Below are 26072 nucleotides of genomic sequence, written 5' to 3'. Positions count from 1 at the left end.
TTGCCAACATGAAAGCCTTGAGCTATGCCTTAATGGATTAACATTCGATACCCACACATACTAGATCGCATGCTTTACCTAGCCACTTGGTCAGGCCTTCAGCTCGACCACCTTAGTCGGTCTTGTAATTTCATGACCACTTTATTGTGGGATTGATTTCTCAATAGGGCATGCAAGGGATAGTCACATTAGCTGCAACATCGTACTATATATATATTAATAATCCTTTAAATAATCTATAAGAGGAAAGATAATTGTAGCTAAACTATTTGTGATGCACTCTAACTAAGATACAATTTTAGCAATCTCCAAATTGGTATAATGGTAAGTACTTGAAAGAAGCCAGCACTTATTTTCTCTTGTGTGTTACATCACCGACGCACCTGTTGCATTTGATCTACGTCCGTGATGATGGCCCCAATGCAGGTGTCACTTTGCAGTGCCCTGGGGGTTTTGAAGGATCAGACTAGCATCTCCTTAGCCAAGGTAGCAAGTGCAGGTTTTGGTTGACCTTGAAGTAGCTATTGTGAAGGCTACGAGCCATGATGACACTCCGATGGAGGAAAAGTACGTGCAAGAGGTTCTCCACTTGACGTCCTATTCAAGGTCTTATGTGAGTTCATGCGTCCAGGCTATTTCCAAGCGTCTAAGTAAGACTCATGGCTGGATTTTCTCCATCAAAGCCCTAATGCTTTCCCATCGCATGTTGAGAGATGGAGATTCTGCTTTTGAACAAGAACTTACACTCTCTAGAAACGAGGTTTGCGTGTCCTGAATGCTTCAGATTTTTGAGATGAGGCTCATTCAAATGGTTGGGATGTTTTTGCATTTATTCATGCTTATGGCCTCTACTTAGATGAACGTCTGGATTGCAACTCGATCGGTTCATTTGCATCTTGGCAAAAGCAGGGGTAGAGATCCCCTTACAACAATTCTAGATATGACTACAATGATATTGGTCGCTACAATGCTGCTTATGGATCTAGGGATTTTGAAGATCAGGGGAGACTAGCTCAGCAACAGCAGAGCAAAGCTGTTAAAGAAATGAAACCAGAGGAGCTATTGGAATTTTTTCCTTTTCTTCTGCGTGCACTTGATCGTGTGTTAGCGTGTAGGCCAGGTGGAATGGCAAAGGTCAACCGTCTAGTGAATATTTCCCTCTATTTGGTGGTGAGGGAGAGCTTCATGCTATATACGGATATCCGTGATGGATTGGCCATACTACTTGATGCCTTCTTTGACATGGAGCCAAGAGAGTGTAGCAAAGTGTTTGTCTTTATTTTGTATACAATTGGTCATATGGCTTGACCGGCTGTGCCATCTTGAGCTATTGATTTTTACCTTCAGTTCTTCTAGCTATCCATATGGCTTGACCGGGTCTCTTGAGATATCCATTCTTACCAAATGTGTAGTTGTGCCTCTTTTTATGATCAAAAGTGTTAAAGTTTTTAAAACTTTTAGTTTTGTTTCAATGTAGTTACAAATTCTATAGTCTCAATTTCCCACATGGTCATATGGCTTGATTGGGTGTGTTATCTTGAGCTATAGTTTCTTGCCAAGACACATATAGCATACCTTGTGTTTATGTGTCACACATACACAGTGTCTTTATTTTGCATATAATTACAAATATACTCTCAATTTGTCACATGGTCATATAGCTTGACCGGGTGTGCCATCTTGAGCTATTGATTTTTACCTTCAGCTCTTCTAGCTATCCATATGGCTTGACCGGGTCTCATGAGCTATCCATTCTTACCAAATGTGTAGTTATGCCTCTTTTTATGATAAAAAGCATTAAAGTTTTTAAGATTGATAGCTTTCTCTCCATGTAGTTACAAATTCTATAGTCTCAATTTTCCACATGGTCATATGGCTTGATTGGGTGTGTTATCTTGAGCTATAGTTTCTTGCCAAGACACGTCTAGCATACCTTGGGTCTATGTGTCACACATACACAATGTATTTATTTTGTATATAATTACAAATATAGAATCAATTTGTCACATGGTCATATGGCTTGACCGGGTGTGCCATCTTGAGCTATCGATTTTTACCTTCAGCTCTTCTAGCTATCCGTATGGCTTGACCGGGTCTCTTGAGCTATCCATTCTTACCAAATGTGTAGTTGTGTCTCTTTTTAGGATAAAAAACGTTAAAGTTTTTAAGATTGTTAGCTTTTTTTCCATGTAGTTACAAATTCTATAGTCTCAATTTTCCACATGGTCATATGGCTTGATAGGGCGTGTTATCATGAGCTATAGTTTCTTGCCAAGACACGTCTAGCATACCTTGGGTCTATGTGTGACACATACACAATGTCTTTATTTTGTATATAATTAAAAATATAGTCTCAATTTGTCACATTGTCATAAGGCTTGACCGGGTGTGTCATCTTGAGCTATCGATTTTTACCTTCAGCTCTTCTAGCTATCCGTATGGCTTGACCGGGTCTCTTGAGCTATCCATTCTTACCAAATGTGTAGTTGTGCCTCTTTTTGCGATAAAAAGCGTTAAAGTTTTTAAGATTGTTATCTTTTTTCCCATGTAGTTACAAATTCTATAGTCTCAATTTCCCACATGGTCATATGGCTTGATTGGGTATGTTATCAAGAGCTATAGTTTCTTGCCAAGACACGTCTAGCATACCTTGGGTCTATGTGTCGCACATACACAATGTTTTTATTTTGTATATAATTACAAATATAGTCTCAATTTGTCACATGGTCATATGGCTTGACCGGGTGTGCCATCTTGAGCTATCGGTTTTCACCTTCAGTTCTTCTAGTTTTCAAAGTGAAATATGGTATACCAATGTGTCACATTAAGTTAATGCAGGAGCTTTGATGTGATAGTTTGAAATAGAATCAAATATATATATGTATATATATATATATATGTAGGTTGACTTGAATTCTTATTCTTTTTAATAGAATATCTATATAGTCATTATGGTAAGGGGTAAGAAGAAGGCATTTCTTTAGTCTCTAAGGTCAACTCTCTACAAGGTGATTAGTGAATTACCGGAGAAGCAAGTACAAAGTATTGTGCAAAATGAGACGCTCATAGAAAAAATGCTTGAAAAAGAAATCGTAAGTGTAGTCTCCAAGGAAACCTTTGCTATAAGCAAAGAGAAGCAAGTACAAAGTATTGTGCAAAATGAGAAGCTCATAGAAAAAATGCTTGAAAAAGAAATCGTAAGTGTAGTCTCCAAGGAAACCTTTGCTATAAGCAAAGAGAAAGCTCGCTAGTCTGCTTATAGTAACATTGGTAACATGGAGAAGTGTGTCCATGATTTATATGAAGCTCTTCACGAAGGTGTTCAATCGATAAATCTCAAAGACTTGGGATTTGGTTTGGTGTGTAGAAAAAGAGAAGAGTAAGCGTGCCAAAGCTATAGATACACAATATGTGTTATCTAAAAATCTACGAAGGGAGCAAGTAAACCAATCAAGTGGCAAAGATGAGGGATGACTACACTTTGAAAATATTGACTTAGAATTGTGCTCAGTACTTAGATAAAAGTACTTGCATAAAAAAATGATGTGCAGGTATGAAAGATGTTTATTCGACATGGCATATGGACCAGTGAAATGTTGATTAAGGGGTGCGCACTTCATTTATGAAACTCTATTTAGACATTTTATTTTGATGTTTTGATTTATGTATTTTATGTACACGGAAGCCATATGACATGGACATGCCATTTTGTTGATTGTGTAGTATGATAAGCATGACATACTAACAGTTGGAATGTAGTTTGATTTTATGGGTTCTTAAGTTAATTTGGTAGGCTACTTTTATGTTTTCATTTTTTGTTTGTTTTGTACATGATCGCCTATCAATGTGGACATGGCCTTTTGGTAATCGTGTGATTAGACTTTGTGATTGGAGGTTTCCTATGTACTATGATATGCAGGTCATACCACCACTTTGAAGTTAGATTACTTTGACTCTATTGAAAATGTGCTTGATTTTAATGTGTAAAATTATCCTTAAATCCCACGTGGGAGCCCAAGATGAGGTGGATAATTTTTTTGGAAAAAGAAATTATGTGATGAAAATCCCATGTGGGAGCCCAAGAAAAGGGTGTTCTGGTTTTTTTTGAGAAATAGGTCTCCGTACAAAGGAGACTCTGGGAAATTTTTAAGATTTATATTTTATGTACAAACTCAAAATTAAATACAGATGGTGCTTTTTTAAAAGTTTCATTTTGCTTAAGCATAGACGTGCATTCATATCACATATAATTGTTTTTGTTCAAAAAGATCAATCTTTTAATGGGTTGTTTTGTAATGTGTTTTGATTTGATGAGTGAATTTTTTCATAGTTGTTTAAGAGTATGCATTATTTGTTATTTAAAGAACAATCCATTTCATATGTGCCCCTTAAATCCCATGTGGGAAGCCTACTAAGTAGGTGGCTACCATCATATGTTTTGAGATTGAGATTTGTATCAGTTTACAAGGTAAATGCGCTTCATTTTTTGACTAATTACATTGAAACGATTGGTTTTTTTTAATTTAGTATTCATTATATTTGTTGTTTTTCATGGTTTGTTCTCTTAACATCTATTGCAAATGAAAACACACTACAATGTACACTTACTGTTCATTTGCAGTTCATCATGTATTTTTACAATAGCATGTGCTTCTAAATTGTTTTGTTACTAGTATACATAAAATAGTGGGTCATGACATTCCGTACAAAATCCGTATGAGGGGGGATGTCTCATTGGCGAGAACGTCTGTATCTTGTCCGTATGTAGAGGGGTAGGTTAGCATGTAAGATACCGTACAGAGGGGGGTTTCTCTAATTTTGATGCACGCAGGTGACATCCCCCCATTACTAATAGTGAATCCCCTGGGGTTAGAATCTTTGATTCCCTTGAGTTCAAATGCAAGCATAGCTCTTAAAACCCTTTGTTACTACTATTCCACACTTACAAAACTCTTGAAACACATTTTCCATGAATAGTGTCATCTCTACACAAAAATGGCTTGCACTAATGGGCACTTGTTTGCACTACTTTTGCACAAGAATGGCACCATTCACTCTTAATTATTTTTTTAAAAGAGTATCTCCTCCCTACACAAAAAATAGTAAGCTTGGATAAGCCTCTGCTTGCAGTATTTTCAGAGGGGTGACAAACACCATTTACTCTTGACATTTTTGAAAAACAAGCATGTCCTCCATACCCAAATTTAGTTTGCTTTGATAAGCCTCTACATACATTATTTTGCATAGGAAACACCATTTACTCTTGAGAATTTTTGGTGAGGGTGTTCCCCCTTCGTGAAATTAGTATGCTAGGATAGGCCTTTGCTTGCACTATTTTTGCATAGGGAGGACACCATTAATTAACTCGATTTTTATTTTAGAGTGCTCCTCTTATGAAAAATTAAGATGCATAAATGATAACGCATGATTGATATTAATCGAGGGCAAGTACAGAAGAAATCGGTAGGAAGGTACTTAGAGAAGAAGTTAAGAGGGAGGAACCGCTTGATGTGCCAAAGCAACAAGAGAGCTCAAAGCAAGGGAAAAGGGTTGCTGGTAAAAAGAAGACATTCCAAAAAGGAGTTGATATCAAGCTCCCACTTCCAAAGAAGAAAATATTTTCTCAAAAAGAGATATGAGAGCACAAAAAGATATCACTGTTGCAATTCACCGGCGTACTCAGGTCCACCCTACCTCTCCTTGTTTCCATGATAAAAAGAAAGCCATGTTTTTTCTTATCTACCAAATGTCTTGACATATGCAGTATATAACAACAAGTTCCTTGGGTGAGTCAATTTTTTCATTGCCTTAGCATGTGTTCCTTGATCCTTTATGCAACGTGAACATTTAAAAGACTTCACTATACACAAGAGATAGGCTGAAAAAGACAATCCACCTAGATATAATCATCAAGCAAATGATAAATGGCACAAACCCTCAATTGGCTGGCCCATATGTTCTTTGTGTACCCTTAGATAGAAATCAAAGTCAAACTATTATTAACTATAAAAGTGAAGATTAATTGCTGCCATGTAGTTGTCATTCCAATTTTTCCTCTTGGTGGCCTACGCATGTGCTAAGTAGAAGAAAATATATCTTACGTTATGATGAAGGGGAATTCGCTAAGATGGTACTCGACCATATGGATCCATCATTGCTAGATTATGATAGAGACAGATTTTTTGCCTCGGCCATCTCCATGATGGACTCCACTGATGTTTTTGGTCATCCACACTATCCTTGGGCTTGCTTGCCATGGTCTCCTCCTCTTCCCCTTGCAAGTTGCTAGTAGGTGGGAGAGAAAAGTGTTTGATGAGCTAGGCCTCTGTTTGAACTCAAGGGAATCAATGATTCTAACGGTATTACAAAAATGAGGGTTTATATAGAAAGTGCTTATTTGAGATGGATTTGGATAGAATTTATACTATTAATCTTGTAATTAGGGTATATTCAATTGAGATGAGAGGGGTTTGGAATGGAGGGAGAGAGAATGATTGTGTAGCCTTGTGGTTATGGCATGCTTAATCAAAGTGCGAGTGGCTAAGGATGGTGGTGCAAGGTAGAATAATGCTTATCTATGAAGAGAGAGAGAGAGAGAGAGAGAGAGAGAGAGAGAGAGTGATAAGAAGAAATTTTACCCGAGCTTGGGAGCTTTTAACATGCCCCAACTACTTGGAAGGCATGGCCTTTTATAGGACAAGGAAGGATGGTAAGCATTAGGAGAAGGTTTAGGTCATTTTTTGCTCTGTAAGAAATAATAAAGAGATAAACTAATCTTCATTTTCAGAAATGTATGTAGCAAGTATCACTTCCCAAAATTTAGAAAAAGTCTCAACTTTTTACCATTTGCACAAAATTTCACTTTGTGGTCGGGTTTTTTTATTGCATTAGGAGGACATCCCTGAAGCGAGGGAGAGATCACTAAATTGTTAGACAAACTTTGAGAAATCGTCCTCCTTATGCAAATATAGCTTGCACGGAGGAAAAATTGCTTGCATTATTCTTTCATAAGGAGGACACACCATCTTGGAGAAGATTCAAAATAGTCTTTGATACATTTGAAGAAATATATCCTTGGCTCATGAATTTAGTATGCTTGGACTGACCTTTGGGACACTAAAATTGTGTAAAGTGGACACCCATGAGGTTGGAAATGGTGCAAGTAATATTTGATGAAATTGAAGAAGGGTGTTTTCCGTATGCGAATTGAGTGTATATGGATGGGCATTCATAAATAATAAATTTGTGTAAGGAAGACATTGGTTAAAAGATTATTCAAAAAATGCACCATGTTGTTATCTAGGTATCATTTGGGGTAAATCTTCTAGCTCAAATTTTGAGAGAAAATCAAGTAGAACATTTGAAAATAATGCTTAGGAGATTTTTGAGCTTTATATAGTCTCCCAATGGCGAGTCTCAAAAATTGTGGCAAATGGTCAAATCCATGTACATATGCTATTTTTAGCTTCAAAATTTGTGCAAAATTAAATCATCCTTAAGTATTTGTGCACTCCTATATATAAAGAGAAGAATGCTCTTAAACAAGTTTTTTAGGCTCATTTTTTCTTCTTTTTTCTTAGAGACGCGTCTTTTCTTTTTCCATTCATTTCCCCCGTGTTTTTGAACGCTCTTCTTCCTCCTCGATCAATCAACATCTATTATTGATTGCAATTGAAGTGAGTTTTTAGAGTGGTGTGCATAATCAATCAACTATGATATCAAGAGGCCTTCTTTACTACTATTCCACTCTTACAGAACTCTGTTAACACATTTGATAAGCATTTGCTTGTTAAACACATTTTTCATGAATGTTGTCATCTCTACACAAAAATGATTTGCACGAATGGGAATTTGTTCGCACTATTTTTGTGCAAGAATGACACCATTCACTATCAATATATATTTCTTTAAGAGTGTCTCGTCCCTACACAAAAATAATAAGCTTGGACAAGCCTTTCCTTGCACTATTTTCCACAAGGGTGACAAGCACCATTTTATCTTGATATTTTGCAAAAGAAGCATGTCCTCATGCAAATTTAGTTTGCTTTGATAAGCCTCTTCATACACTATTTTGCATAGGAAACACCATTTATTCTTAAGAATTTTTGGTGAGGGTGTTCCCCTTTGTGAAATTAGTATGCTAGGATAGGCCTTTGCTTGCAATATTTTTGCATAGGGAGGACACCATTAATTAACTCTTGACATTTTTTAAAAGGTGCTCCTCTTGTGAAAAAATTAGTATGAAAAAATGATAATGCAAGATTGATATTAAGTGACGGCAAGGACAAAAGAAATCACTAGGAAGGTCCCTGGAGAAGAAGTTAAGAGGGAGGAACCGCTTGATAAGCCAAAGCAAGGGAAAAGGGTTGTTGGTAAAAAGAAACCACTCCAGAAAGGAGTTGATAGCAAGCTCCCACTTCCAAAGACGAGAAGGTTTTCACAAAAAGAGATATGGGAGCACAAAAAGCTATCATTGTGGCAATTCACCGGCATACTCAGGTCCACCCTACCTCTCCATGTTCCCATGATAAAAAGATAGTCATAATTTTTTTTATCTACCATTTTCTTTTACATATAAAGTATATAACAACAAGTTGTTTGAATGGCTCAAGTTTTTCATTGCCTTAGCATGTGTTCCTTAGTCCTTTATGCAATGTGAACATTTAAAAAACTTCAATATATACAAAAATAGGCTAAAAAAGAAAATCCACCTGGACATAAACAAGCACATAATAAAGGGCACAAATCCTCAATTGACTGGCACAATTTGTCTTTTCTCGTCACTTTATTCTAGAGGCGTACACCATTCTTGATACTACAACAACTCATGGAATAGGGAGGCATCCTTTTGTACTCAAGCATGGGCCCCAAGTGAGCCCATAGGTCCTTCGTGTAACGTCAAATAGAAATCAAACTCAAACAATTATTAACTATAAAAGTGGAGATTAAGTGCCACCATGCAGTTGTCGTTCCAATTTTCCCTCTTTGTGGACGTACGCATGTGCTAAGTGGAAGAAGATATATCTTACGTTATGATGAAGGGCATTTTCTAAGCTGCTACTCAATGACAGGGATCCATCATTGCTAGATTTTTCTAGAGACGGATTTTTTGCCTAGACCATCTCCATGATGGGCTCCACTGATGTTCTGGGTCATCCACACTATCCTTGGGCTTGTTTGTCATGGTCTCCTCCTCTTGCCCTTTCAAGTTGCTAGTAGGTAGGAGAGAAAAGTGTTTGATGAGCTAGGCCTCCATTTGAACTCAAGGGAAGCAATGATTCTAAAGGTATTACAAAAATAAGGGTTTATATAGAAAGTGCTAATTTGAGATGGATTTGGATAGAATTTATACTATTTGTGCACGCTTATATAAACAGAAGTATGCTCTTAAATATGTTTTTTTCATTCATTTTGCCTCATCTTTTTTTAGAGACTCGTCTTTTCCTTTCCCACTCATTTCACGTGTGTTTTTGAACACTCTTCCTCCTCCTCACTCAATCAACTGCTATTATTGATTGATGTTGAAGTGAGTTTCTATCAGTGGTGGCCATAATCAATCAACTATGATATCAAGAGGCCTTCTTTACTACTATTCCACTCTTACAAAACTTTTGAAACACACTTGGTAAGCATTTTCTTTTTGAACACATTTTCCATGAACAGTGTCATCTCTACACAAAAATGGCTTGCACGAATGGGCATTTGCTCACACTATTTTTTCACAAGAGTGACACAAAAAATAGTAAGCTTGGACAAGCCTCTGCTTGCACTAGTTTTTCACAGGGGTGACAGACACCATTTTCTCTCAACATTTTGAAAAAAAAACATGTCCTCCATACACAAATTTAGTTTTCTTTGATAAGCCTCTTCATACACTATTTTGCATAGGCAACACCATTTACTCTTGAAAAGTTTTGGTGAGGGTTCCCCCTTCGTGTAATTAGTATTCTCTGCCACCTTTCTAGATGCTTTATAAGCATGTTGCAGAGCAATTTAAGATAAATGTGAGATGAACAAAAAGTGTCTTGGAGTGCATGCAAGAGGCTACTGATTTTTTTTTTTTGAGCTCTCCTAAGATGCATACAATTGTGCATCCCACTCTCACCTGTTTTCACTAGTGACAAAGACATGATCAACTTGAGAGGCTAAGGTACATTTTTAGCAAAATTCTTTGGCCAATACCACTATAAGATGAGAAAACCTTGAATATCATTAACAAAATCCCATTAGAAAAACCCAATAAAAAGAGTTTAAATTGATAATTGAGGAGATCTTTGAGTAGGGAGACCTGGAAACAAGGGAGCTAAAGGAGATTGAAGCACAACTCCCATCATTGTTCAAAAATGCCAACCCCAAAGATTTCAGGGGAGGCTCCTTTTTTAGATGGTGACCTCCTGCAAAAGAAAGACAAATGTGGTCCTAGCTGAGAGTGTTAGCATTCTTAAACACTAGAAAAAGGATATCAATGACTCTATTGTTTATGGAATCTTTAATGTTTGCCTTTCCACCCAATTCCTTGCATTGAAGAAGCTTGTTGACAGTGATAACTAATCTTTGTATCTTTTTGTATTTTATTGATGCATGCTAATAAGTTAGATATCCAAAAAAAAGTAGAGGTGGTTGTTACCAACCATCTCCCACTATTTGAGAAGTGAAAAATCACTTAATGAATGAAATAATTGGCTATCCAATATAGATTTTGAGAGTAAGACTACCAAAGTTATTGTAGTAAGACTACCAAAGTTAGTAGGAACACTAGTTTTCATTATCTCAAACTTTCTTAGTATCATTCTACAGTACTCACTTTTCAAATATCAAATATATAATAATTGGATTTGCTATTGTGTTTTGAGACATCTTTGGAGTAGGATTGGACCGATGGGAATTTTTTTTTGGCTCTTTAAGTGAGTTGAAACATATTCATTTTGTCAAAGAGAAAAAGTTTTTTTTTGTTATTTTGGATAGCTTGTGTAAATTTCAATTATTTCATAAAAGTAAAGAAAATAATTAAACATAGAATAAGAGGTGTGCACCACCCATATCTCTTGTCTTTGGAGATATTACTGAGATTATGGCTTCAACGATTATTTTATGTGCTTGCTTATGATTTTGTGCTGGTGGGGACATATACTTAAAACCACTGCATGCATGCCCAACAATGCTTGCAAATCAAAAAAACCATCTTTTGCACAGTTTCTTAGTATTGTGATATCATGATACTAAACAATCTAGTATAATATGGGCTTTGCCCTTGAACATCGGCTGTACACTATGTCTACATACTAAGTTTGAAGTGTAAACTATCAAATTGAGATTGACACCAAAAAACTGTAAAAAATGCAAAAGAAAACCAAGAATTTTAGCAAATTACTTCAAACTAATGCCAAATCACTACAAGAGGTACTTCACATTAGCGACGCTCATAGTGCGACGCTCAAAAGTGAAAATCCATGACATCGCTATGAGCTTCGCTATTCTATTTGTTGCATAGCCACGCCCATAGCGACGCCGACAAGAGTAAATAATAAACCGAGAGCGCCAAAACCTCAGATCTCATATTTGAGTTTTCGACGCTCAAACGGAAGAGGTAACCCGCGCTCTCCCTCTCTCTTTCTTCCCCCCCCCCACACACACACACACACATTCATGAGGAGAGGAAGCAGAGATAGGTAGTCTCCTTCCCTCTCCTCTCTCATGTGTTCCCTTCCCCTCTTTCTCTCTCCCTCCCTCTCTCTCTCTCTCTCTCTCTCTCTCACACACACACACATTGTGTCTTTGAAAGAGAGAGAGAGAGAGAGAGAGAAAGAGAGAGAGAGAGAGAGAGAGAGAGAGAGAGAGCACATGCATAAACAAAAAACACATACACACACACATGCATAAACAAAGAATGCATACACACACACATTGAGAGAGGAAGAGAGAGAGGGAGAGAGAGAGATAAAACAAAGAGAGAGAGAGAGAGAGAGAGAGAGAGAGAGAGAGAGGAGAAAACAAAGAGAAAGAGAAAGAGAGAGAGAGAGAGAGAATAAAAAACCAAAGAGAGAGAGGGGGGGAGAAGACGAAAGAGAGAGGTAAGGGGAGAAAACAAAGAGAGAGAGAGAGAGATTAGGTTAAGATTTAAATTATATTAGGTTAGATTACAATTAGATTTATGTTTATGTTGAGTTTAAGATTAGGTTAGATTTAGATTTACGTTAGATTAAGATTAGGTTCGATTTAAAATTAGGGCAATATTTAAGGTTAGGTAGCTATGTTAGATTTAAGTTAGATTACATTTAGGTTTAGGATTTAAGATTGGATTAGATTTAGGTTTATGTAGAGTTTAACATTAAATTAGATTTAGATTTAAGATTAAGACAAGATTTAAGGTTAACTAGATTAAATTTAGATTTAAGTTAGATTACGTCTAGGCTTAGGTTAGATTTAAGATTAGATTAGATTTAAGTTTATTTTGAGTTTAAGATTAGATTAGATCTAGATTTATGTTCAATTTAAAACTAGATTAGATTTAGGTTAGATTTTAGTGCATGTCAATGAAGGCACGCTTTGCCCAAAGAGCAAACACTAGTTACACAACAATATGTATTTCATCAGAATTTGACAGCTATTAAATTTTGGAATGAGTTGTTATATCAGAGTAGATTTTGGAATGAGTTGTTATATCAGAGTCTATCTTCGGGATTACAATAAAAAAATTAGAGTTAGACGAACGGTGATCCCTCTCTTCCTCTCTACGGATGCGACCTTAAGTTGGAAAGTTTTCTTTCTCTCATACTCAGATTGGAGGCCAACATGTAATGTGCTAAGTAATCCCTCGAACAAAGATTTGCCTGTGAAGATATGTTAAGATGTTGTGAATTGCTACAGCTAGAGAAGAGGCAAAGGGGTTTTCTCCACTACATGCACTATCATGTAGACGTGGGTGTGTAGATTTCTCATACCCACAAATATAGGCATTGACCAATAAAGACGAGATTATAACCCAGTGGTTCTGATCTCCGTGCACCGCTAGACCAAGGTGTGCGAGGATTGGACATGACTAGAGAATGTGAGGTAGTTTACAGTGTGACCAAAGAGAGAGAGAGAGAGAGAGAGAGAGAGAGAGAGAGAGAGAGAGAGAGAGAGAGAGAGAGAAAAGACGGAGGATGCCAATAGAAGATTAAATTTATGTCCAGGTTATAGGTTTATACCTTCATTATGAGTAGTGACGAGGATGTAGGGCCGTCCAACCGAAACACCTATCTCTCAACAAGGATCTTATGTCCTTGTAATCAATGCAAGCATGTTGTGCTACGGACAAAACGCGTTTCTTTGCAGCACGTTCGCGAATTTGGCGAGTTTGATCCATCTATATAGATCAAGTTATTGCCAATTATAACTCGTCGGACTCTGATGTTGGCCAACAGGCAGTAATCTTGCAACCCAATAGACATTTTCGCAGACGCTTTGGTCCACAAGATATAGCCTCTGACAGCTCGGAGGATGATCATGCAGACCACATTCCCAACAAGGCAATGTTTGAGCCCGAGATCGATGAAATGATCGAGATGATCATGGATTCAGAAAGGCTTATCTATGATGATATGAAAAGTGAAGCCGATACGCCATTGTATGATGAAGCACATGTGTCTAGATTGAAGGCACTCCTGGTTCTTCTCAACATGCAGGCAAAGTTTGGATGGAGTGACACTAGCATCACAACGCTTTTCAAGTGATCTATTACAACTTTAATAAAAAACTCTAGATGTATAATGATCTGATAAATTACTTAAACAAGTGTATCGTATTTTTTTTGTTGTGCAGATTGCAATACTGCCAGCTGATAATGTGATGCCAGATTCTAGAGAGGAAGCAAGAAAGATCTTGCAAAACTTGGGGATGGATTACAATTCGATTCACACTTGTCCTAATGACTGTATTCTTTTCAAAAGGGAATACATAGACATGGAGAAGTGTTCGAAATGTGATTCTGAGAGATATCGAGTAGATCTCCACGGAACAAAAATTCTACAAAAGGTTTTGCGATATTTTCCTCTGCTTCCTCGCATCAAGATTTCTTTGAATGTAAGTCCACGGCTGCCCTAGCATCATGGAATGAGGAGAATAAATATTCAGATGCTACAGATTCCTACAGATTGTGCAGCATAGAAATATATAGACGAAACATGGCCGAAATTTTGCCAGGGAAGCTGAAAATTTGCGCCTAGGCCTGGCTGGCTAAAAGCACGCTTTGGTGGTACAAAAAGGACTGTCCTTGACAGCACCTTTGACAATTCTTTGAGCTACAATTTCTACATGTCACATGAAAAACTACCTATCATACTATATATCAGTGGATAGATCTTCAAAAGGAGAATCTAAAAACACAAGGTCCGAAAAGTTTTGACCTAAACTACAAAAATTTTACCAGTCCCCACTTTTTCATTGGTAGAAGTAAAATAGGTACTTTTTTGTACCACCAAACCACGCTTTCACCCGGCTAGGGATGGCGTAAATCCATTTGTTCAAAGATCATCTTACAGTGTATGGCCTGTTGTCATCGTCAACTACAACAGTTCCTCGTGGTTGACTACCAAGAAGGGGTCCCTGTGGCTAAGCTTGATTGTGATGGGTCGTTATATAGTGAAGAATATAGATGTGTATCTTTGTCCACTATTGAAAGAGCTACAACAATTGTGGATTGGCATAGAAGTGGTGGATATGAGTCGACACAAAGGTCGACGGAATGCTTTGATCAGAGGAATTCTAATGTGGACCATGCATGACTATCCCGGACTAACAGAATGCTCAGGTGATTTACACTCAAACTCAAACACTGTAAATCTTGGTTTTTCTCAACCTTATCTATTGTCATGTGTATACATGCAGGGCTTCAAACAAGCAAATACAGAGCATGTGTCACATGTGGACCTAGACTGAATGCACGTCGGGTGCGCCCTCATTGAAGAAGCAAACCTATGAAGGTCATCAAGCGTATCTTCCAGAGAATCATGTGTTACGCAACGGCTTTTTGGGAAGAGATCCATCGAGGATGTCTGCACAAGCATGGTTAGAGCAGAAGGATATGCGTTATGATGGTTTGTCCCCAGGAATGAAGAGACTCTCTCTATGGTACGAGTTACCATATTGGCCCCGACTCATGATCAATCACTTGCTCGATCCAATGCACATATTCAAGAATGTGGGTAATCTGCTATGGGACCATCTGATCGGCAAGAAAGATACTTTGGGAGCCAGGGTTGACCTTAGAAATGTGGATCGTATGGAGCAATATTGGCCGTAGACAACATTCGATGGATCGATAAAACTCCCTAAAGCGCCATGGATTTTAATAGGAGCCCAAGAACGCAAAGTAAAAGAGACCATTCGATCTCTGTAGACCCCTACTGGCGTAATGCACTCGCTCCAAATGTGTTTCACTAAAGAAGGAAAGCTTACCGGTTTGAAGTCACACGACTGGCATAAAATGTGTCAGGTATGTTTGAAGTGGAATATATCATAGTGGGAATTGTGTAACAAATTTGTGTGTGGACTTTAATATTATTGCTAGACGTGTTTTGCAGTTTATTTTACCGGTGGCCATTGAGGGATGTTTGTCTCCTGATATTCGTAACACAATCTACAAACTTGCAAAGTTGGTGCAATGGATCTCACAAAAGGAGATCAATGTAGACTCCATACCATTCGCCAAACTAAATGCTGCGGAGGTTGTGTGCATGTTTGAGAAACACTTTCCTACTACCATGCTAACCATTTAGGTGCATCTTCTTGTTCACATAGTTAATGAGGTGGAAATAGCTGGCAGAGTACATTCTAGATGGATGTTCTTTTTAGAACGTTTCATGAAAACACTTAAGGGATATGTGCGTCAGAGGGATATGTGCGTCAGAAGGCACGTCCGGAGGGTAGCATGGCAGAAGGTTGGCTGGTATCAGTGGCTAGATAAATTTGATAAAGCCCGGGACATGCTATGGAGAACCATAGATGATGAGCGCATATCTGAGATTGTCATGTGAAATCTCGGTGTTGAGAAGAAGATGACGGAAGATCTAGAGGCTAAAATCAATTGATTTTGCATGCTTCACAATCAGTGATGCAAAAGTGGATTTCACAATACGAGGATGCAAAGCAAGAGCGACAAAGGGCACAGTTCGAGTGGAGACGGGGAAGACGACCATCGATGCATTATCGGGCGGTTTTGGAGAGCCTACCAACATTCATGAGCTTAAGATGGTTACACAACCAATTGAAAATTGCACAACAGTGTGGTGAAGAAGTGACTGAGGAGGAGTGGGAGTACTCTCAGGGTTGCGCGACCAAGGTAAGTTTGAAATGTACGACTAGTGACTTTCTAGATGTTTGAACAGCCACTCATAATCTTTGTTGGTTGTAGTATAAGTCATACACAGTAGCATGGTGTAAAGGTCAACATTTTAAGGTGGAACGGATCGACAAAGAGAGTTTTACTCAAGATTGTGAAATCATGGCAAAATTTGAACAATCTAGTCAACAACGATCCTTTGATGCAGATCCTATGGTGGCGGAACTCACTTACTTCGGCACGCTTCAAGAGATTTAAGGATCGATTATAGAGGATTTTTTGTCGACTTGTTTGACATGCAATGGTTCAAGATAAACATGGAGGGTCGCAATGCTACTGTGTGCAGAGGAGAGTCTGGTTTCCTTGAAGTGGATTCAACTAAAAAATGGACCGACCTAAGAGACACTTTCCTACTACCCACGCATTGTGAACAAGTAAGTTATGTGCTTGGAAGCTATCCAATTCTAGAAGCTATATGCTTGGAAGCTCTCATGTAAGTTATGTGGCTCTAGCAGGTGATATTTCATTCTACAAATTCTGCATCAAACTGGTGGTACGTCATAGAGGTAGCCCCTCATAGTGCGTATGAGGGCTACCATGTGCCAATCACAGTGGCATCAATGGAGGAGATTGGAGAAGATGCTCAGTCAGAATCCGCTGAGGTGGTGCCAGACGAGTATCAAGCTGCTACTCTCTATGAGGTGCATGCAGAGGATCTACAAAATAAAACAGAGGACATCTGCCTAAACGGAGAGCTCTATATAGATATAGGGAGTTATGTTGAGCTATGAGAGGATGAGAGAGAGACCTCTTAAAGCCATAAACATTGTATTTGAACAATTTTGCTCCGTTTTATAATATATATTGTATTCAGGTGGCCATACTTGAGAAATTTAAATTGTGCTTAATCGTCATTGCGTCCACTCAAGTTACGTATGCTCCAGGTATGTTCTCACAAGCAGGGACACTCCTTGGTGTGTCGTGAAAGTCTGATATGCCGACGAGTACTGCTTCTTAGCGTCTCTTTCATCCGATCAAGTAGATATAGTGGAGGGGTGAGCAGTATCTATGAGCAGAGATGGATCACCTCCTTCACGATTGCAGCCTCAGTCTCCATCGCACTCAGAGCGCAATGCTTTTACAAGATACGTAGAATGCACACGGGAGACAAATTCACAACAACTTCACAGGAATCTCTCTACACAGGAATCCCTCCCCCTTTATGAGTCCTCTCTCTCTCTCTCTCTCTCTCTCTCTCTCTCTCTCTCTCTCTCTCTCTCTCTCTCTCTCTCCTTGTCCATGTTTTCTTCTCCATTCAATATTAAGATTAAATGTTCGTGTGTTTAATGCAGGTATGAATGATGATGAGTTTCTTTCTTCTTTGTCACCCCAGCGGAGACAGTGGTACGAGATCCTCATCACTCTGGAGCACCATCACGTCGTTCTACTCCTTTAGCGTCTCCCTCTGTTTCAAAGCATTCAGCGTGCTCCAAATCTTTGGTGTTGACAAGACGATCTTCACACTCATCTAGGCACCGACGCTCTAGTGGTGGCAGCAGTGATTGTTGTGTGGATACCACAACTGATGTCTCGACACCGCCTCGTGTTTGAAGAGGCTCTTTACCTTCCCCTTCTTTACCCGTCCCCACACCAACCATGGCATTGCCATGTATGCCAGGTTTTGTGTGGCTATCAGTCGTTCCTGGATACACACCACTACTTACTCCTCCGAGAGTCACCCCAGTCGACACTCCTTGCTTCGGGGCCCAGACTCCAGTGGAGACACTTGATGTCCATACCCCCATCAAAACGCCGCTAGAGACCCCTGTTGGGACACACAGTTTCATGCATCACAGGCGAGAGGGCTTGCCTTACTCCGTCAACTTCACCAGCGGCATCATCTTGGATGATGAAGGCAAGAAGGTGATCTCGCGCATGTGCGGTCTTTGCTCTCAGGTGTTTAGACACTACATACTAAACACCTGGAGTGAAGTACCAAGTGAATTAAATGACAAAGTCATCAGCATGTTGCATGACAAGTTTCTCATGTCAACACGGGATGACTGCTTCAATGAAGACCTGATGAAGGTTTGAATGCGCAAATACTGCAAGCACAAGTGTTTTGAAGTGCAAAAAGCAATAAAGCATGGGTGGAACATACCAGAATCGCTGGCCAAAGAAGATTGGAAGAATGCAAAGCAAGCAGCACGCGAGAATCCTAACAAGTGGAAGCAACCAAAGCGCGAGTAGAGGCAGGGAGCTCGCACCAGGTGGGGAGCGGTGGGTGGGCATCATTTGAGGCCAATTTTGTAAGTGTTTTTGCATTGCTCTTTAGGTTTGGTAATTACGTCTATTTGTATTTTCACATTCTAACATAATGGATTCTTTGTATGTTTTGAATAGTGGTCGATGACAGGACATGATCCCACACCGTACGAGCGCGAGTACGCAGGCAAAAATGGCTTAAACGCCCTAATGGATGTTTTGAGTTCTCGCGACGATATGGTTAGTATTAGGGTTTACCCTTTTCTATTTGTTGTATTGTTTTGTAAATTATATGTTTATACTTACAGAAAGTTGTCTTATTGTTTATTTTTGCAGAATCCGACAGATACGCCGCTTGGATGCGATGAGACGTCTGATAAAACGACGTCAGTCTAGCCGTAGCTACATGTATCATGAGATGACGTGTATATGTCTTTTTGTAACTATTGGAAAACCATGTATATTTTCTCAATAACGACAATGGTGTTGTAACTATTACATTTGCAAAGCTTAACAATCAAGTGATTTTGCCTATGATGTGTACAATTTTCATTGATTTACTTTCATCAATTTACTTTTGTCAGTGTTGCATCTTTATTCTGAAAACAATACTATGGATGATGGAGTTAATGGTTATATTGTCTTGTGGGTGACTACTTTGGGTCTATACCTTGCACTTTCTTTCAAAGGTGAATCTGGGCTTTTCTTGGATTTATTTAGGTTTACTCTATTATTGACACATTCAATGCGGTTGATGGGTGAATGCCCTGCCACCAAAAAATTTTACTCTCAGGCGTCGCTATATAAGGCTCTGCAACGTCGCTATAAACGTCGCTATAGGTAGCCTGTAAGTGTCTCTATATAGCGATGATTATAGCGACGCATATAGCAAAGGTTTTAGTGACGCTCATAGAGACGTTCCTCTAGCGACGCTATTAGTGATGGTCTTAGCGACGTCGAGGAGTATAGAAACCCAATGTATTTCCGTCACTAAAAACATCACAAGTGCACACAACCTCTTGTCGTCAATTGCTAAACAAGGATACAACTAGCTTCATCTTGCAAAGGTCACCAGAGACACAAGACTGGTAAAAAACATAGCAAAGTTTCAGTATCGCAATACTAAATAATTTGAGCATTTTTAAAAAAAAATCAACCTTGTATAAACATTGTATGTACATAAATATAGGTGAAGCTTAGTAGAAATTGGCACAATAAATTATCTCTAGAGATCAAAACTAAATCGGACAGTTTGCTATCTTAAAAAATGGCTATTAGCTCAAGCAAAGTGATCCAAATTGAGCCACAATTTTCCACCGAGTATATTTCAACATAAGGAACAAGTGTATCAGGCCTAATTTTTCCCAATAGGTTCATAAGAAAAAATATTGATTCACAATTCTTCACGTTGGGAATATCTAACTTGATAAGTTGGTAGATACACTAGAGTATATCTTGCATTTCAAGTTTGAGTTAAAAATACCCACTAAGGATTGAGATGCCCCGCAGGACAAGTTTCAAAGGCTTTGTAGATTTTTTTCTGATTTCAAGTGTTAATCTAGGACTTTCTTGCCAAAATTATGTCATACATAGATTAGAAATATTAGAGCTTCAATAAAACTATCATAGAGTTTGCTTTACAATTTTGAATATTGTTGGAGATGGAAGTGCTTTGAAGCAACTTGGAGTTGCAAATTATCTAGACTATACTGGTCATTGGAGCAAAGTTACCGCACAATTTAGATTGTGAATTGAAATTTTTATGAACCTTAGGTTAGACAAAATGTCAAGAAATATAGGATCAAATAGAGAGTCCTAAAGCTAGGCTTGTATAGAAGAGAGTGTAAATTGGGAAAAAATTGTTTACCATCTTTGAGAAGGTAGCAAGCACTTAGTCTGATACTAGCTTTGATGTGGCTTGATTCATTACATGAAGAATAAGCATGAACCTTGGATCTACAAAGACCTTGAATAGGAGCATGTGGTGAGGATAGATGTGCTACAGTCGGAAGCCTGGCTGCCCTGCAAATTATCCGATATAGCATACTACAAACCATAGAACAGACTAATCGACATACCTGGCAACCACATAGATGCATAATTGCGAGATACACTAATAGACAGAGACAGAGTGCGAGACAAAGAAAGAGAACATGCGCAGGCGCACCTCCGAGAGCGGAGTACTACGCCGGCACGACGAGAGAGAAGAGAGGAGAGGAGAGAGGAAGACACAAGCACTGGGTGCAATCTCCCCCCATGTAAGAGTGAGCATTTCCCTCTTGCACGTATTTATTTATAGATTTCTTGAATGCCCAAAAATGAGTACAAACTAGCCGGTCGGTCATAAATGGCCAAAGCTCATAAAGAGCACTTGAATAATCAAATATACATAAAATATAATATCCTTCTGCATAATCCATTATCTGCTAATGCTTTTGCCACCCGTCAGCTGCAATAAATGGATAAATATCAATTCCATAACATGCCTCTTTGTTGGAAAGCAACTGTCCTCAGTTTTGCGAAGATAAAAATCTGCAAACAATACTTGTCAAAAATAATGATTAGAAATCTATATCAAATAGTTTAAAAAATCATAAAATTAGACAACATTGCTTATGCCTGTCGTCATCCACATACTACCTGTTCTAGTGTCCCATACCACTAGAATAAGCAGTTTATGTCATACCCTGATGAATCATGATATCATTGGTCACACTCATCATCAATCTCATAATGTCAAGTCTCATCACATAAACACTTATAAATAATCACCAGATACCAAATTCCATTCCAATTCCACAATATAATCCAAATCCAAAATATTTTTTTATTTTCTATACCCGGGTAACAAAATCATACCAGTTGCAGTGGTGGCTAGTCTCACTACAGCATGATTTTGTGATCGGTGTTGCCTCATCCGGCGAGTCTACACCAATAAAACGTGCTGCCTAAATCGATGAATCTTCATTTGATATTATTTAAAAATCATGAATGTGTAATGTTCAATGTGCTACCTAAATCGGCGGATCTGCACCAAGATGAGTATCTACACACTGCCTAAATCGGCGAATCTGTGCATTGGTGACCAATGGACTAGGCTAGACATAAAAATGACAAAAAAATATACTACCTGTGTGACACCACATTGAACTAAGGTTGAGTAACAAAGTAATGACAAATTGTTATGCATTAGCAGAAGCACCTCGCCTCATGTGAGTAGTTGCATAGGTCAATGTGAAATGATCGCACTAGCAATTTCATTTAATACAAGTATTGGCACAATGCTAGAGAATGCAGAAATACTGTCTGTCATACTGTCTGTCAAAAAAATAGACAATAAAAGCCATACTATCTGTCAAAAAAATAGATGATAATCGAGTTGATAAGTAAGCCATGTGCGTTGAATTTATGTAATTGTGTTGTTCTCTGTGGAATGGTATATGTGGAGGATTGTGTGCTTTTCGTAAATCATTAGACTCTGGATGATGTACTGCATCTGAAAATATGTATCAGTTTGTGCGTGGGGAGAGAGGTACAAGTAGGAGACAACTGTAACTAACAAACTGACACAAAAGTATAGTTAACAAATTCAAAATGTGCTAATTTGGTGTTAATAATTGGCCATAAAATAAAAGCATATTCCGCCTTTATTAGTTTATAGTTTGGATAGGGAGAGGATGACAACTGAGTATGAAAAAAAAACTCTACAGTTTTAATTTTAATAGCTTAGATCCACTAGAGTCACAAACAAACATAAAATATGGGAACCAAATCCGATTTGATTGTATAATACAATTTAAAAGACAAATTTACACCGATTACTTACAATCATTTATTATGATTAGCCTTGGATCGATTAAAAAGTGAGGGAGAATCATAAACAACACAAAATGAACACAGTCGTAGTTGCTCTGTCCTAGAAACCTCCATTCTCTTACATCATTTTATGATGTTTCAAGAGGTGTATTATCAGAATGCATTAAGAAATGACGTGCCTAGAGTTTCATATGAGAACATTCTATTTAGATTTATTTGCAAAACTTTTCTTTTCAAATGAGAACGTACTATTTATATTTAGTACTAAAAACCACTTTGTGTTAAATTCAACAACAATCTAATCATACACTAAATTTATGTGGCCAAAGATGGAATATCTTGAGTCAATCCCACCCATCATGACTCATTTCTGTATACACTCCCTAAATATAAAGACCATTGCAAGCAATCACTTGCTTGTAAAATGTTCTCTTAGGTAAAACAAAAAAAAATATTCAAAGCCTTAAAGTAGTTTGGCTCAAAAAGTTATTTTTCAATCATCATATAAAAGCAAGAGAGTTGAAATAGCCAGCAATCTAACCATCATAGAAAATAAAATTCTTTATCATCTAGAGGAGTCTAGTTAATATTCTATCCTTTGAATCGATGAGTGCATGAAATCAAGAGAAGGGAAAAGTAAAACCCTACTTGAATTGAAAGCTACTCACGGGATAGGATAGTCCATCTGAGAGACTTGGAAGGATATATTACAAAGATCAGATGAATAAAAACAAATCATAATTTCCACTCACAAGTCATTTTTAAACATCTTTATTAAGATAACGGGAGCCTTGAGTGTCAATACTCACTGAACACACCTTCCTAATCATGGATTATGTGCAAATAAAAGGTGAACTCCACTTTCATCCAAAGTAAGTTACGAGGATGGAGTAAAGTGAGGTGGAGGCTTATAGGAAAGTAGAGAGCATGGGCCATTGGGTTGATGCAACACCTTATCCTCAAAAGCATCTTCATTGTTCATTTGAAATTTCATGGTGCAAACTAGGTTCAATTCCTAGCAAAGACATTCGAAGTGGAAAAGAAAAAAAAACCCTTAAAAAAAAGCTCTCCTTTTATTAAAAATAACAAGTGCTTTTAAGTTTAAGCAACAATGGTAATTACTTGTATTGGCTTATTGTAACCGAGCACATTGCCTTTTGCTGCTAGTCAGGTGGATCAAGGGTTATGATGATTCCAGCAAAGCTATGGAGTTGGATCCTTAGCATGGAAAACATTCTTGGAGAAACACAATGTGCCCAACACATTACGTAGTTTTGTGGGCGCCATAATATTTCACGCACCCGACCATTTCCAAGACCCATTGCCATTGTCAATTTGTTGCTCAATATCTAGTGGCTCTATCACTACTACCAAGTGCCAAGTAGCTTCCATGCTCAATCCTACATGTACAACCTTTTTGTTGGGCCTAGTCAGACTTGAGCTGCCTCAGGAAAAAAAAAAATGCATAAACTTATAGCAATTGATGTGTTGCCTGTTAGATCAAAAGTTTCAAGCTCCATGGCTACAATTGTCTTTCTAGATGCAGATATTCATGTGCATGGGTTACTGTGTAGCATGTGTTGCAAGGTGCAAGCACGTATTTATCCTGGAGCAGACAATATTGTAGCAACTTGCAATGCAACAAGGGGTATAAGATGATCAAGCCATAACGATGAGAAACTTACCTACTACTGTGGACAACACAATTGAGAAGGAACCTGCAAATTCGAGAAAGTCGATGGAAGCTTAGTCAGCACACAAGATGTGGTCAATATCATTATGACAATAAATTCAAAGGAGCTATGATGTATCTATATGAGAGGTTGGAAAATGGAGGGGCAACGGAGACAGCGAGACAACTAGCAAAGCAACTAGAGTAGCCTCAAACCATTCTCGTTTGTCGGATCACATTGACCGTGGCTAGATTCCTCTCATTAGTTGGAGTTGTCCTCGCGCGGCTACCAAGCACATCATCATGCTCATTATTGGCTGTATACTCATTGATATCAATCTACCGTTGAGTTTTCAAGACTCGTCGGATAGAACTTGAAGCCAATTGATCATCATAATTCTCCTTATTCCTTCTTCTTCTTCTTACAATTTTAGTTATCTTCTCCCTCAAATCTAAAGAAATTACTATAATAAAATTTTCTTTGTTCAGTATTCCTCTATAATTTAGTTTAATCCAATTATTATTATGTTTAATTATAAACATAATTACACTAACAATCACTATATCATGACAACAAAGAAGGAATCTCTTTAATTCCAAAAAAAAATCACTAATTATATCATGCATCCAACATAGATTATTATAAATTGAGGCAATTAGCGGAATCTACAAACATAAGAAATCAAAATACTTAGCTGCGGCTTGTTAATGTTTGAGTCTTGGAGCGTAGCCTATGCTCTGATACCACTGCTACAGTCGGAAGCCTGGCTTCCCTGCAAATTATCCGATATAGCATACTACAAACCATAGAACAGACTAATCGACATACCTGGAAACCACATAGACGCATAATCGCGAGATACACGAATAGACAGAGACAGAGTGCGAGAGAGAGAGAAAGAGAACATGTGCAGGCGCACCTCCGAGAGCGGAGTACTACGCAGGCATGGCGAGAGACAAGAGAGGAGAGGAGAGAGGAAGACACAAGCACTGGGTGCAATCTCCCCCCGTGCAAGAGTGAGCATTTCCCTCTTGCACGTATTTATTTATAGATTTCTTGAATGCCCAAAAATGAGTACAAACTGGCCGGCCAGTCATAAATGGCCAAAGCTCATAAAGAGCACTTGAATAATCAAATATACATAAAATATAATATCCTTCTGCATAATCCATTATCTGCTAATGCTTTTGCCACCTATCAGCTGCAATAAATGGATAAATATCAATTCCATAGCAAGATGACCATGAACTAAAATTTCAACAGAAATGTTGATTCAAAAACAAGGAAATCATTACATAGACTCTAAGGGTACAAAAGTTTCTTAAGATAAAAGATCTCAACAATGTCAATATCTGGGAGCAGATAATAGCACCACTAGACCCACTAAAAGAAGTCCTTGAAAAATCACTACATTTGGGAATAGTAAACAAGATGAATCAAATCCATCACCTCATTACAACATTAGGGATACGTAGAACAATAGGTTCAACATCATGAAGAAAGTTTATATAGAGAAACCAACTTTAAAAGGTCGTTTTGTTAAGCACTAGATACCTAATAAGAAGAAAGTAGAACCTCAATCATCTCATGCTTCCTTTGGGAGAATGAACAATGAAAGAGTATCAATACAATATAGTACAAGATTGGATAAGAGCGAGACTCATTCCTAAGGATTGGATTAATGGGGGCTCTTAACACCTCTAATGTGAGTAAAAATGTTGGAAATTAAGCTAACATAGAGCCAAGAGAGTCACATAGAATAGAACTTTATTCTAAAACTTGGAATCAATGGGACCAACATCTACAATTTGTAGACGAGCAGGAGTGAACTCGCAGAAAGTTGGACCAATGGATTTCCATTCAAGAAGGACAATGGAAATGGAGATTCTTATGACATACATGCTAGTTTCAACCAATTGTTGCGAGTTGAGAGAGTATAATTTTTTTTTAATGCAATACAAAGGTTTTGGGATGACCCTAATGTGCGAGAAGATTTG

General features: G+C 38.1%; 1 pseudogene; it reads left to right on the top strand.

The window, feature by feature from the left end:
• Positions 1-411: 411 nt before the first annotated feature.
• Positions 412-1308, top strand: LOC147431973 (putative clathrin assembly protein At4g32285; annotated as a pseudogene).
• Positions 1309-26072: the final 24764 nt, after the last annotated feature.

The sequence above is a fragment of the Adiantum capillus-veneris genome, chromosome 20 (genome assembly GCF_014529385.1).
Source record: "Adiantum capillus-veneris isolate H3 chromosome 20, ASM1452938v2, whole genome shotgun sequence".
In the NCBI taxonomy this organism is placed as follows: domain Eukaryota; kingdom Viridiplantae; phylum Streptophyta; class Polypodiopsida; order Polypodiales; family Pteridaceae; genus Adiantum; species Adiantum capillus-veneris.
The sequence above is the reverse complement of the archived record's forward strand: the minus strand, read 5'-3'. Positions and strand labels throughout refer to the sequence as shown.